The sequence below is a fragment of the Myodes glareolus genome, chromosome 16, assembly GCF_982192425.1.
Source record: "Myodes glareolus chromosome 16, mMyoGla1.1, whole genome shotgun sequence".
NCBI classification, from domain to species: Eukaryota; Metazoa; Chordata; class Mammalia; order Rodentia; family Cricetidae; genus Myodes; species Myodes glareolus.
In genome coordinates, this window is record NC_142041.1 from 26,391,419 (window position 1) to 26,403,084 (window position 11,666).

At 47.5% G+C, this 11,666-nt stretch overlaps 1 protein-coding gene across 1 annotated transcript in view; it reads right to left on the reverse strand.

Annotated features, from left to right (window-relative positions):
• Positions 1 to 11,026, reverse strand: part of Plppr1 (phospholipid phosphatase related 1) — a 235,723-nt gene extending 224,697 nt beyond the window's left edge. Inside the window, exon 1 of the mRNA XM_048420381.3 lies at positions 10,652 to 11,026. The gene's annotated coding sequence lies outside the window, so the exon portion shown is untranslated. The remainder of the gene's footprint in view (positions 1 to 10,651) is intronic.
• Between the last annotated feature and the right edge of the window lie 640 nt (positions 11,027 to 11,666).

Genomic DNA, 11,666 nt, shown 5'->3' on the forward strand with positions numbered 1-11,666 from the left:
ATAAACCTTCTTTGCCTTAGCTGCCAGGATCCTAGACAATCACAAATCACCCAAATGGCTCTTATCTTATGTACATACATTATGACCACTAACATGGGGAAGAATGGAGCCCTGGTGATGGGAAGGAGAGACTAACCTACACCTGTGATGTGAAAGGAGCCCTTAGCACTGGGTAGGTTTCTAACTCTTATTACCCATTCTTCAGACTTTGTGAGTCTCTCCAAGTGTGTGCATATGTGTATGTCTAGGTAATCCCCGATACAACAAAGAATATTGAAACTTAGTGCATGCATTTAACTGGGAGAGATCAACAATGTCAATCTTTTGTTTAGGAAAGCCATATATTTACATCAATTCCCAAGCATTTCCTCCAACGTAGAATAGCACCTAGACAGGGGACTAGACTTTAATTTTTAAAGCATAGTGTTTATGCCTTGATCATTCCCTCCACCTTCCCATCCCTTTCAAGGCTGCTGCCTTCTACATGTGAGAGATATGAGACATAGGAAGGCAGGGAGATTGGCCCAGCATCACAAAGCTATTGAACGGCACAGCTGAGAACCTTAACCTAGCAGAACAAGAAAATAGAATTAGCATGTTTAGAAAACATAATTTTATTTATGCCCTATTATGAGCAAAACTTCCCGGATAAGCATAAGGAGGAGTGAATTGTTTGATTAAAGATAACAGGTCAAATACTTTCATTTGGGGATTTTTTTTTTAAAGTTCTAGTTGGCGAGATGCCAAATTGAAAACAAAATCCCTTGTAATACGTTCATAGATAAATACCTTCCCTAGGAAACTTGGGTAACATCTCATTTCGCATCGAGAATGTTGCCTGGCTTCAAGTATTATGCAAATGTGAGACCCTCAGGCCTTCTAGGAGAAAAATGGGGGAGCAGAGATGGGAAGGACAGGTTGGGTCGAGGGGGGAAATGAGAAACAATCTGCAGAGGTTCCTGAGTGACATTTACATGAAATGTGAGTTTCATTTGGTAGCAATCATTGCACAAGCTAGTCTTTGTGATTTGAGCACCACAGTTCCCTTGTCTCGATGTGGGGGGTTTGTTTTGTAGTCAGATGTAGTGAAATCAGCCCTGGCTTAACAGACTGGAAAACAGTCTATTATCTCTGCCTTGCCAATCACCAGCGGTGGGACCCTGGACAAGTCACTTAACCTCAAAGGACATTAACTTTTTTATTTGGAAAAATTACAATTGAAACAGACGATGCCTTCCAGCAATTCTGTGAATCAAGAAGAACTGACAGCTGTTGCCGTGGATGAAGTTCAAATTTAGTGCCCTCATTACTGTACCTGTTGTTAGCATGGGAACTCTCTGGAAGCCCACGGTTCAATAGCTGCCTTCTATGAGACACTCAGAAGACACACATTTGCTAGTCTTGGACTGTCTTGAAATGGAAAGCTTTAGCCTGCCCTTACAATCGTAACATTCAGTAATGCTTACTAGCCAAGGGATGTTGCTTCTGTTTGAAACTGTCAGCTAAAACCAAAGCGGAAAACAATATGCAAAGTAGAGTCCCACCACAAAAGAAAAAAGATAAAATGTATAAATGTTAATAGACCAAAAATGTGGGCAGGATGTGCAGCAAAGGGTTTACAGTGGATTGTCTGAGAGACAGAGACTGAAACGTGAAGGATGTTTACTTTTTTGTTTATTATATATGCATTTTGCATAGCAACATAATACATGCTGGAATGACTTAATTTATTTGTAGATTGATTCAATAGAGAACTCTTACTGGTTCAAACTAGCCTGACAAGATACTGTGTCATGGGTCATATTATCACACTACAACAACAAACTACCAAACTGAACTAAGCGTAAAAGATTTTTCTCAAGCCTTAGAGGTCCTGCCTTGCATTTATAGTTTGAGGCGGGGGGGTGTCCAGAGATATTCTTTGCAGGGATGATGTGCATAATACAAGTATGAATGGAAAGTCTTTTTTTCCTCCTTATTGTCTTTTTATTTCCTGCGATTCCCAGGAGAGTAGGCTGTAGGCTAGCTATCAGAGCAACTGAATGTATGGGCTTGCCTGGAAGTGATAGCAAGCAAGACTGGAAGACAGAAACGGTGAGAAAGAGCTTGACTTGTAGAGATGCTGAGCTGAGCATCCGCGCTCTCACCCAGACTGCTCTTGTTAATTGCATCTTATTCCACTTGACTATGTATTTCATTGCATTCATATGCTGATGAGGGGGCATTGCTCCGCGCTTCTTATCAAAAATCTCAATCACAGGGCACCCCAGAAACACTCGCCCACCGACCATGCAAAGAAAGACATTCCATCTCCTTATGGCAGAGTTGCTCCCATCAGCAAAGTCACCTTTTCATCAAACTGCCTGTGAGCACTTTTAGAATACATGATGCCACAAGACTGAAAGAAATGGCCATTTCTAATGCAACAGAGGCAATCTAAGCTATGTGCTTTCAAGCCACTGCAAAATGGATTATAGGCACACACAGAGAGTATTTATTCCTTATGTGTATGTGTCTCTGCTCCAGGTTGTTACTGATGAGGGAATACCTACAAGGATGCAGAACTGACTCCATCAGTTAACAGCAACGAGCCACAGAAGCTCAGCCCCTAAGCTTTTCATGATCTGAAATTCCAAGTCCTGGCCATCAAAAGGAATAGTGGGATGTGCGCTGACTTTGGATGCATTCACGGCCATGATTCTAACTCGATCTTAGACAGCTGAGTATACCAGGTCAACTTTCTGCAGCTTGATTTGCTCCACTGTCAAGCACAGATGCCAGCAACTACTCACTGTAAACCTACGGCGACAATACCCACCAGTCCTTTAGGGAGCCTGAGGAGCATGTGGGAGGTATCTAGGAGACTCCACCTTCCCCTCCTTTAGCTCTCTCTGCCCTTTCTAATTTCAGAAGCAGTCAGTTTCTGTCATTGCACTCGCTGACCTCAATTCTCACACAGGCCACCGTGCTACAATTGAACGCCAGCCAGGTTGACAGGTGTAGTAATTTCCTCCCATTTCCTAGCCTGAGTGTCCAAAGACCTCGAAATGAGAAAAGCAGACAAAAAGTGCATGAATGAATGTGTAAACAAAAGGACTGATCTAGACAATCCTTGCAACTCCCTCCAGTCCTGAGAAAGAGAGATAAGCAGATATCAGGTAGACAGAACTTTTCCTCACCTCAGCTCTCACGGCAGCCCCTTTGGCTTTACTCTAACCGTTGAATGTGATGCTTACTGGTCAGCAGACCAGCCAGGTCATGAAAGTCTGCTAGCCGCAATTGTCAGTATGTTAGAGGTTTCTATCCATGCCTTTCAATGCATGTATTTGCTTTATATGGTGTCGCTGCATTCTGATGGCAGAGTGGAAAGGCCAGAGACAACTCTTTACTGTACTTTGTGGTAAGAGCAAGTGATGAGGCATTGGCATGAGGCAAAAAAAAAATTCAGACAGTTACTCAATAGCCAGAATAAACAATGTCTTGAGAGCTGTATTTTTAAGTTCATACTCAATACAAAAATCCCCTAGTAATCAAAATACGTAAGACTGAAATGCAGACAGGAGATAACACTGCCTATATTACCCTGGTTTCTTCATATCATCTAATTTCTACACAGAATGGGGCAGGGGCAGCATCAGAGAGGACCTCAGCCTCCACTCAGACACGGTTCACCTACCATAACTAGTAGCCTCAGGAAAATTGTTGTTCTTATTTGGTTCCTCATTCCTAATCGCATTTCAGATGGAATCCTAAAAAGGTAGCCCACTGTATGACTCACTACACTTGAGAATTCTAAGGCTATTTAAAAAACAAAAGTCTATTGCTTAGGACAGCATCGATGACTCAAAATAGGGAAGATCCATTCATTTGTGTCTGCCACGCAAAATGTTTGTTGAAGAGTAACCATGAGCCAACTGCTAAGCTAGGCACAGAAACAGCACAGAAATGGAAGAGGACAGGAGGCCTGGCCAACCCAAGAATGGAATTCCAGAAAGAGTGATCATCACCGTCAGAAACGTAAAGGTGAGAAAGAAAGTTCTCAGCGTGGGGACTGTGTGGAGTTTAGGATGGATGGATACATACACATACATGTGTGCATACACATACATTCTATGGAAGGAGATTATCCATCAAACCTGAGTTCCACTCACTGTCCTGCTGCTTACTGGCTAGACAATGGGGTCTCATTATCCATGGGATTCGGGACACAACACAAACTCTCCCATGAAGAAAGTAGACGACTTGTTAGAGAATGTTGTTAAACCTCACATGGGGGGTGTCTAGAGTCTATATTTCTCAGTGACCCACATAGGGCTGTGATTATGACACACAGTCATGTCCCTGAGAGCATTTTGCTAATCGGCTAAGTCTTCATTGGACAATGCCTGCAAGGCTGAAGCGTACCACAAGCAGACTGGACGAGCACACTTTCATCTTCTCCCTCAGGTGTAGCAAGCAGACACCTAGCAAAAGTTACTGGAAGACACCCCCAGCAGAGTCAACTCCACCTAGGCCACAGCAGCCTAGCTGGCCTGCTGCTGTTGTTTCTACTTATCTAACTTTCTGTAACCCAGAAAGTCAGGATTACAGTCAGCTATTCATAACGAACAAAAGAATTTTTGTGAACCCCAAAGCATATGTGAGCTATGTTTTTGCCTCACCATTTTCACATGTAAGACCTTCCAGACACCAAGATGAATAAATAACTCATCAAATTCTCAAAGTCCTTCGTGATAGGTTCACGTGAATAGGGAGCTTCTTTAAAGGTTCCAGCAGGGGAGCACAGCTACTCAGACACCCTTGACTGAAGACCAGCCCTCTTCTATTAGGGACGGTCATCCTCTTCTATTAAGGAAGGAGTGTGCAGGCACTTGGAGCAGAGAGGGAGGAAGGGGACACCAGCCTAGCCAGTCAGAGAAGACGAATCAACTCTGACTCTCAATGGGGTAACAGATGTTGCAGCCCGGCTGCCCTCACATCCGTCCACTGTGATTCTTACGTAGAGCAGGAATTAAGAGCAAGGCAGCATGTACTATGTGCTTTAACACACGCAGCTGATAAGTGGCAATGCCGGAATTAAGAATTCACTTGAGGGCTGGTGATAGGGCTCAGCAGGTAAAAGTGCTTGTCACTTAGCCTCACTTTGATCCTCAGAGCCTACAGGATGGAAGAAGAGACCAGACCCCAGGAAGGTGTCCTCTAATCTCTTCATGTGGGCACTGGCATGTGTGCTCTCCCCACTTCTCACACACATGTACATGCACACTCTCAATAATAAGAATAATAAGAATAATCTTTTAAAAAAGAAAGAAATTGGTCCCCCAACATCTACTTTTTAAAAACAAAGAACTCAATTAACTCAGATTTTCGAGTGAATTCAGAATGAGTGCAGGCAGCAGCTATCTCGGGGTGGCTTCTGTGCTTTCTGCCGTGTTGCTCCAGAAGCAAGGTTCATCAACCTGCAGGTCCAGTGACAGCACTCAGATTGGACACTCAAGAACGTAATTCCTCAGGATTCTGGAAACACCTAAGATTTAGTAGTGGGGAGGATCCTGTGCCTGTGCCCACCTTCCCACATTCTTGGGAGCAGATATTCTCTCTCTCTCTCTCTCTCTCTCTCTCTCTCTCTCTCTCTCTCTCTCTCAGCTCTCAGCCCCTGCACCTTTTGTTCCTGAGCGCCACCTCTCTCCATCTGCTTCTCCTCGATAAGAACTTGCTGCTAGCTCACCGCATCTTCTCCCAATGGTCCCATAACTCTTTCCACCGCCAGACTTCATAAATGACAGATAGATGCACATGCCTGGATGCTCTCCCTCCACTCCCCTCTGGACCCTGAAATATGACTTCTGAGCACACTGCTGTACAAAGCTGCCTTTCTGACTGCCACCAGGGAAGCCTTTTCACTGTTTCTCTGCAGTTCTCTACTTCCGATCCCTGCATCCCTCCTCACTTAAAGCCATCCTGGCCAATGACACATTCCATGAAAGACTATAGATTACAGGATAGCCATAGTTATGTCTGGGAGCTGGTCCTAGTGCTCACCAGGTCAATATGTCACAGGGAAGCTGCTAGACCCATCTCAGTACCAAGGCAAAACGACTCATGCACACTGCAAATCAGATTCTATGTCTGGGTCCTGATGCAAGGCCTGACCCAAGGCGCATCTCTGGTGTCTGACTATCCCTCTCATAGTTCCCCTAGGCTTTTTGTTTTCATGTTAATTCTTTCCTACCTTGTCTGAGAAGCCCATTCCTACATTCTATACTGGAGCTTGATTCTCTCTTTTATCCCTACCTGTGACTAAGTTTTGAGGTTTTTATCTCTGGATTGATGGTCTCCTTTCTGTCCTCCTGCTTAGAGCAAACAAGGGTTGACCTTTACATCACAGTACACTGAGATACGCTTCAGGACTTTCAAAGACGTTCCAGAGATATCCCCAAATCCACTTCTGTAAAACAGAACCCCATTTACCTTTCATGGCTAACCTTCCTCTCCCTCCTTTGCCATCACCTGTCCAGCTACCAAATTATCAACTGTGCAGAGCTGTCTGGAATGCTGTTTTTCCTTCAGCGCAGTGGTCAGTCTGAGAACAAATTCTGCTTGGCTTCCAGCCGATGTCTCCTACTGGAACCTTCATATTGCAACTCGAGTTATGTGGACTTGGGTCATTAAGATGCATAGCCCCCCCAAGTTGCACTGTCGGTGTCTAGATAATGGGTGTCTGGCTAGGATCCAAGGATGCCAAGATGCCATGAGCTTTTCAAATGACACTCTAGAGCTTCGGAGCCTTGCGTCTCAACGTATTTATAAAGTTTATAGTAAATTCAATAAATAAGGATATTTTGACAAGCAAGGGAAATGGGGTATGACATGCCAGGAACTAATTGTGTGTTACTGTCACTGCCTCCAAGGTCTGCCTGTAACCTAATTTCTTCAATGCATGTTCTAAAATGATGGTTCAATGCCGCTCACAGTGGCTCTGTGAAGACGTGGCATTTCTTCACAGATTAGGCTGAGAAAATGTGTTCTTGTTTTAATCTGTAGTCTGCCGAGAACACTTTCGTCACTGGCCTCCAAAAGTGGACCCCTTGGAGAAGCACAGGCAGAGAGTTAACCCCTGTTTTCCTAACGCAGAGTTATTACTTTGCGGCTGAACTTCTCATCCACATATTCAATCATCCATTCCAAGCATGTGTGTGAATCTCTGCTTTATAGCAGCTCTGTGCTGAACATGGAAGACGCAGCCATGAATGCCCTGCCTTCAGAACACAAATCTCAGCAGTGAACGCGGAGGGAGAGGAGGGCAACGCAGGGGCCCCCAGAAGGAGAACTGCAGGCTTTACTTCCATCTCCCATTGCCCAGATACATCTCCTCCCCAGCGCTGCTTCACCATCCCCGTCATTTCACACTGATAATCCCACAATGAGCCCCAGGCCTGCAGCCCCACCGTCCCCAATTCATCCTCCACGCCGCGGTCATGGCCATCATTCTCCAATGCATATCTGATCACATCTCAAACTTTTCCAGCCTTCAAAGGCTTCTAGGCTTTTCCATAAAATTGAAGCTCTTTTTGCTTGGGGATGGGGATGGGGGGGATCCCAGCCACACGTGACTCCTGCTTATTTCTCGGACATGCTGTTATTCCACTCCTAGGAGATAAGACCCTGCGTCGCTTGCTGCAGCCACACAAAATCCCTTCTGGGGCTCCATACTCTTTCCGTATGGCAAGTCTTTCTCTTCTTCATGTCATTGCTCAAGACTCATCTCACGTCAGACTCCCTAAGAAACCTTTGATCTCCCACCTTCCCCTTGCTGGAAGCTCTGCCTCTGCGCTTTCTTAGCGTCTTGACCATATCTCTGTACAAACACTCACCCCATAGCATCAGTTGTTAATTTGTATCACAAACATGCTATTCTTTCCTCTCTCTCCAGTCACGTGGGATGACTTACAGTTACCCAATTTATATCAAGCAGTCACAGGCTTCCTCTGCCTGGAATGACTTTTCAACCTCCCCTCCCCCCGTGTAAAGAGTATTCATTTTTTTACAAGTGTCTCAAGGAGCACCTAAATTTCCCCAGGCGAAGAAAAGCAGATCACTGTCTCTCGAACACCACTGGCACCTTGCTTATACTGTATCAATAAGTTAGTCACATCCTCCTCGAAGGATTGAACCAGCTTTCACCTTCTTGCATTCTGATTGTTTTATTTTGTTCCTTCCTGGCTCCGGCAACAAGTCCCAACACGCGTTTTAGAAACGTTGAGGAAACCCAGAGGGAGGGAGCAGAGTGTACAGTTCACATGTCCAGAACTCAGTACCAAGCAGAGATGCTGCTCTCTGGCTGCTTCCTGTGTGTCTGTCTCAGCTTTACCACAGCACTGTAAACACTTTGAGGGCCAGAACTATGTTCTATATTTGTAGGTGGCATCTGGTACTAAACGCAGGACATGTGGTCCATAAGCGCCTATCAACAGAATCCGAGTGATTTACAAACGAAGGAAGAGGAAAGGACCAGAGCAGAGCAGATAAGAATCCGGGGGGGAGGGGGGACATGTTCATCTTTTTTTGCTAAGATTTTTGAGAATAACGATGAGACTGTTACCCTGAAGTAAAAAGAAATGGGCGGGGGGGGGGAGCATAGACTGACAATCATTGCCAGTTTCAACTGGAAAATATTTCTGGGAAGGTCTTTTCTTCCCCAGTTATTTGAAAAGGGACAAAAATAAAAACACTTCAGATTCCTTTCACCTAGAACCCTTTTTAATAGAGTCATAAAGCCAGGCTATTTTAATCCTATGTTTCCCTTTCTCAATCCCCCCCCTTTCATTTTTCCTTTCTTCTCCAAACCTCCTTCTTCTAGCTGCGCTTAGGAGCAAGATCTCACCTGTGAACTTCCTCATTGAAGCTCATATAGGCCACAGTTTCTCCCATTTCAAAGTCCCAATGTTTTCAAAGCAAAACTGTTCCCTGTTGGAAGCAGCAGGGCGGGAGGGGAGGTGGCCTCTACTTGCCATCTGGAAGTGAGAAAAACCCCGTGACTATCACCCAGTGGAGATCCTAGATGCCAGTTTCCAGCGTGTCTCCGGTCGGCGCCAGCTTGGCTTCCCTTACAAAGTCCAGACTTCTGGCTTACAGAAGAGACAAACCTGCACTCACGTGCATCCACCCCACCTTCCTGTCACAAACACAGCAGAACGGAGAAACTTCCACACATACACTTCCTACACCTAAAAAACCAACTTGTGATTACGATAAAGGCGAGTCTGGCGACAACATAGTCTTCTATGTTCTAGATAGGGCACGGCAGGCATCTCCAAAGAGCCCATCCCATGAACAGGAACTGCCTGCCACAGCCCCAGAAACGAGAAGGAATTCAATACTGACTTTCCCTTGCCAGGCACTGGGCTTCATCCTGCCTTAATTCACTTCACACCGCTGATTTGCCCCTCTTTCTGTTCCTCTTTGTCCTGGCCTCATCTGCTGACCCAGTGTTGGCTACTTCCAAAGGCCCTTGGATTCCAGGCTTTCCCCAGGTGCCAGCCAGCCCTTTGCTCTCTGGGAACTCCCTTAGCTGGAGCTGGCTTTTTGAAAGGAAATTCTTTTCTCAGGACCTTTTCCCTGGTGCAAAAGAGCAACACAGCCCCGGCAGTCCACCAGCTAGGTGACCAGGTGGTAGGTGGCAAAGCGTCTCCACAGAAAGGTTGAACGTAAAAACGACAAAACCACAAAGACAAATAACAACCCCGAATCCTACACATATTCCACACGTGTGTGCCACGAAATCCAGGACAAAAATAAATTCCCAGATTGGCTCGACACAGCTGCCACCACGGCTGTTTCAGTCCAGACCCTAGACCTGCTGCAGTGGTGTGTGTGTGTGTGTGTGTGTGTGTGTGTGTGTGTGTGTGTGTGTGTGTGTGTGTGAAGATAGACCTCCCTCCTCTTTTCCCCCTTTCCCCCCTCCCGCCCCCAGAGCAGAGACCCTGAGGCCCTGCGTTTCTAGAAGGTGATTATACCAAGCCTTTCAGTAACTCATCATTCATCCGGCGCTGACCCGAGCCTCACCCTAGAAACTCTGTCACTGGTACCCATGAGAAAGCCCATGGCTATCCCAATTCTCCAGGTGACACCGTTACTATGTGCCTAGAGCTCAGGAAAGAGAACCTCTGGCAGGTGCCCACGCCTGAAGCAAATCAATGGCAACGCTTACGGCTAGGAGCTGAGAAATCTCAAGCCCTGTTGGGTGGGCGGGTTAGACATCAACTACCTGCAAGGCTCCGGACCCCCACGCCCACCCCCGCGATGCCGCTGGGCTTTCCAGCCCAGAATGCACTCTGTAGGGCGGAACCGGACAGAGAGAGCGCCTCCACGCCCCCTTTGTCTCCACGTTTGCCAAATGACAGGAGAGGAAAGTTTACGAGCGTGGACCGGGTAGCTTTCTTCGGGTTCCATCTGGCACCTCGCAGGAATCGACTCTCCCTGGGATCGCCCTGTCCACCCTGAAACAATCAGGGCACTACCTTCATCTGCACCTTGAAACCCGCAAGCCAGGCTGGGGCCACCTGCACGGCGTCTTTGAGTCGGGAACCCGCCCCTTCACCCCCGGCTGCCCAGGCTCAGCTATCCCCCGAGCTGCAGGCGCCACACTCACCTCAGGCAGCCAAGCTTCTCCCTTGCGCCCTATTGGGCGGCCCGGCTGCGGACAGCGAGGTGCATTCAGGCAGCGGCTGCAGACAAGCTCCCCGGGCGCTGCTGCATTTCGCCTGCGTGGGAGAGCGAGCGGGCGAGCGCGCGGCGCGGGCGTGTGCGAGTGTGTGTTTGTGTGATATGTGTGTCTGTGCGTGTGTGCGCGTGTGTGAGTGTGCATGTGTGTGTGCGCGCGGAGAGGGGTGAGGCGGGGGTGCGAGGGATCACAGATCCCCCTCAGCGATCATCCCGAGTTCTGCCTCCTCTGCCGCCTCCTGTCGCCTTTGGGTCCTGGTTTTGGGTTTTGGGATCTCTGGTTTGTTTAATGAAAGGGAAGGAGCAAAAGGCCGGCGAGGAGGGGGTATGGTGGGGTGCGGAGAGGCGGAGAGAGGGCCGCGCATGCTCAGAGAGGGGCACAGAGCTTGCTCTCGAGAGCTGGGGCGTGAAGCCTGCAAGGTTGTGCCCCGGGAGCAACCAGGGCTCAGCGGGATTGCTGGAAGGCAGCCCGGGGAATCCCGCTGCCTAGGTGCTCCCTGCTCGGGGACTCCCGGGCTCCCGCACGCTGGAAGTCTGTAGCGGGATCCCCACCCACCTACAACGAGCCGCTTCTGCTACCAGTCTTGGGTAGCACCGCGTTCTTCTTGCCTTGGATATTTTTAGTCCTTGATCAAGCAATCCCAGGGGCCAGCGCGTGACATCTGCCCAGGGATCCACAAGGCTGCAGGACTAAAAGGAGCTTCTTGCCTTTCCTTCTTCCCCCTGCCAACTCCACTCTGTCTAGCAACGGGTGGGGTAGGCAGCCCCCGAGTCTCCCAAACAGCTTTGATGGCTTCAGGACAGAAAGACACATAATGGGGAGAGGAGGTAAGGTGAATCGCTATGAACCCTGGATTCAGTCTCCTTCGGTGTCAAAATTCGACGGCGAATTCTCTTGCCTACTCAAGAGGGGAAAAAAAAAAAAAAGAACAATGCAGTCATTG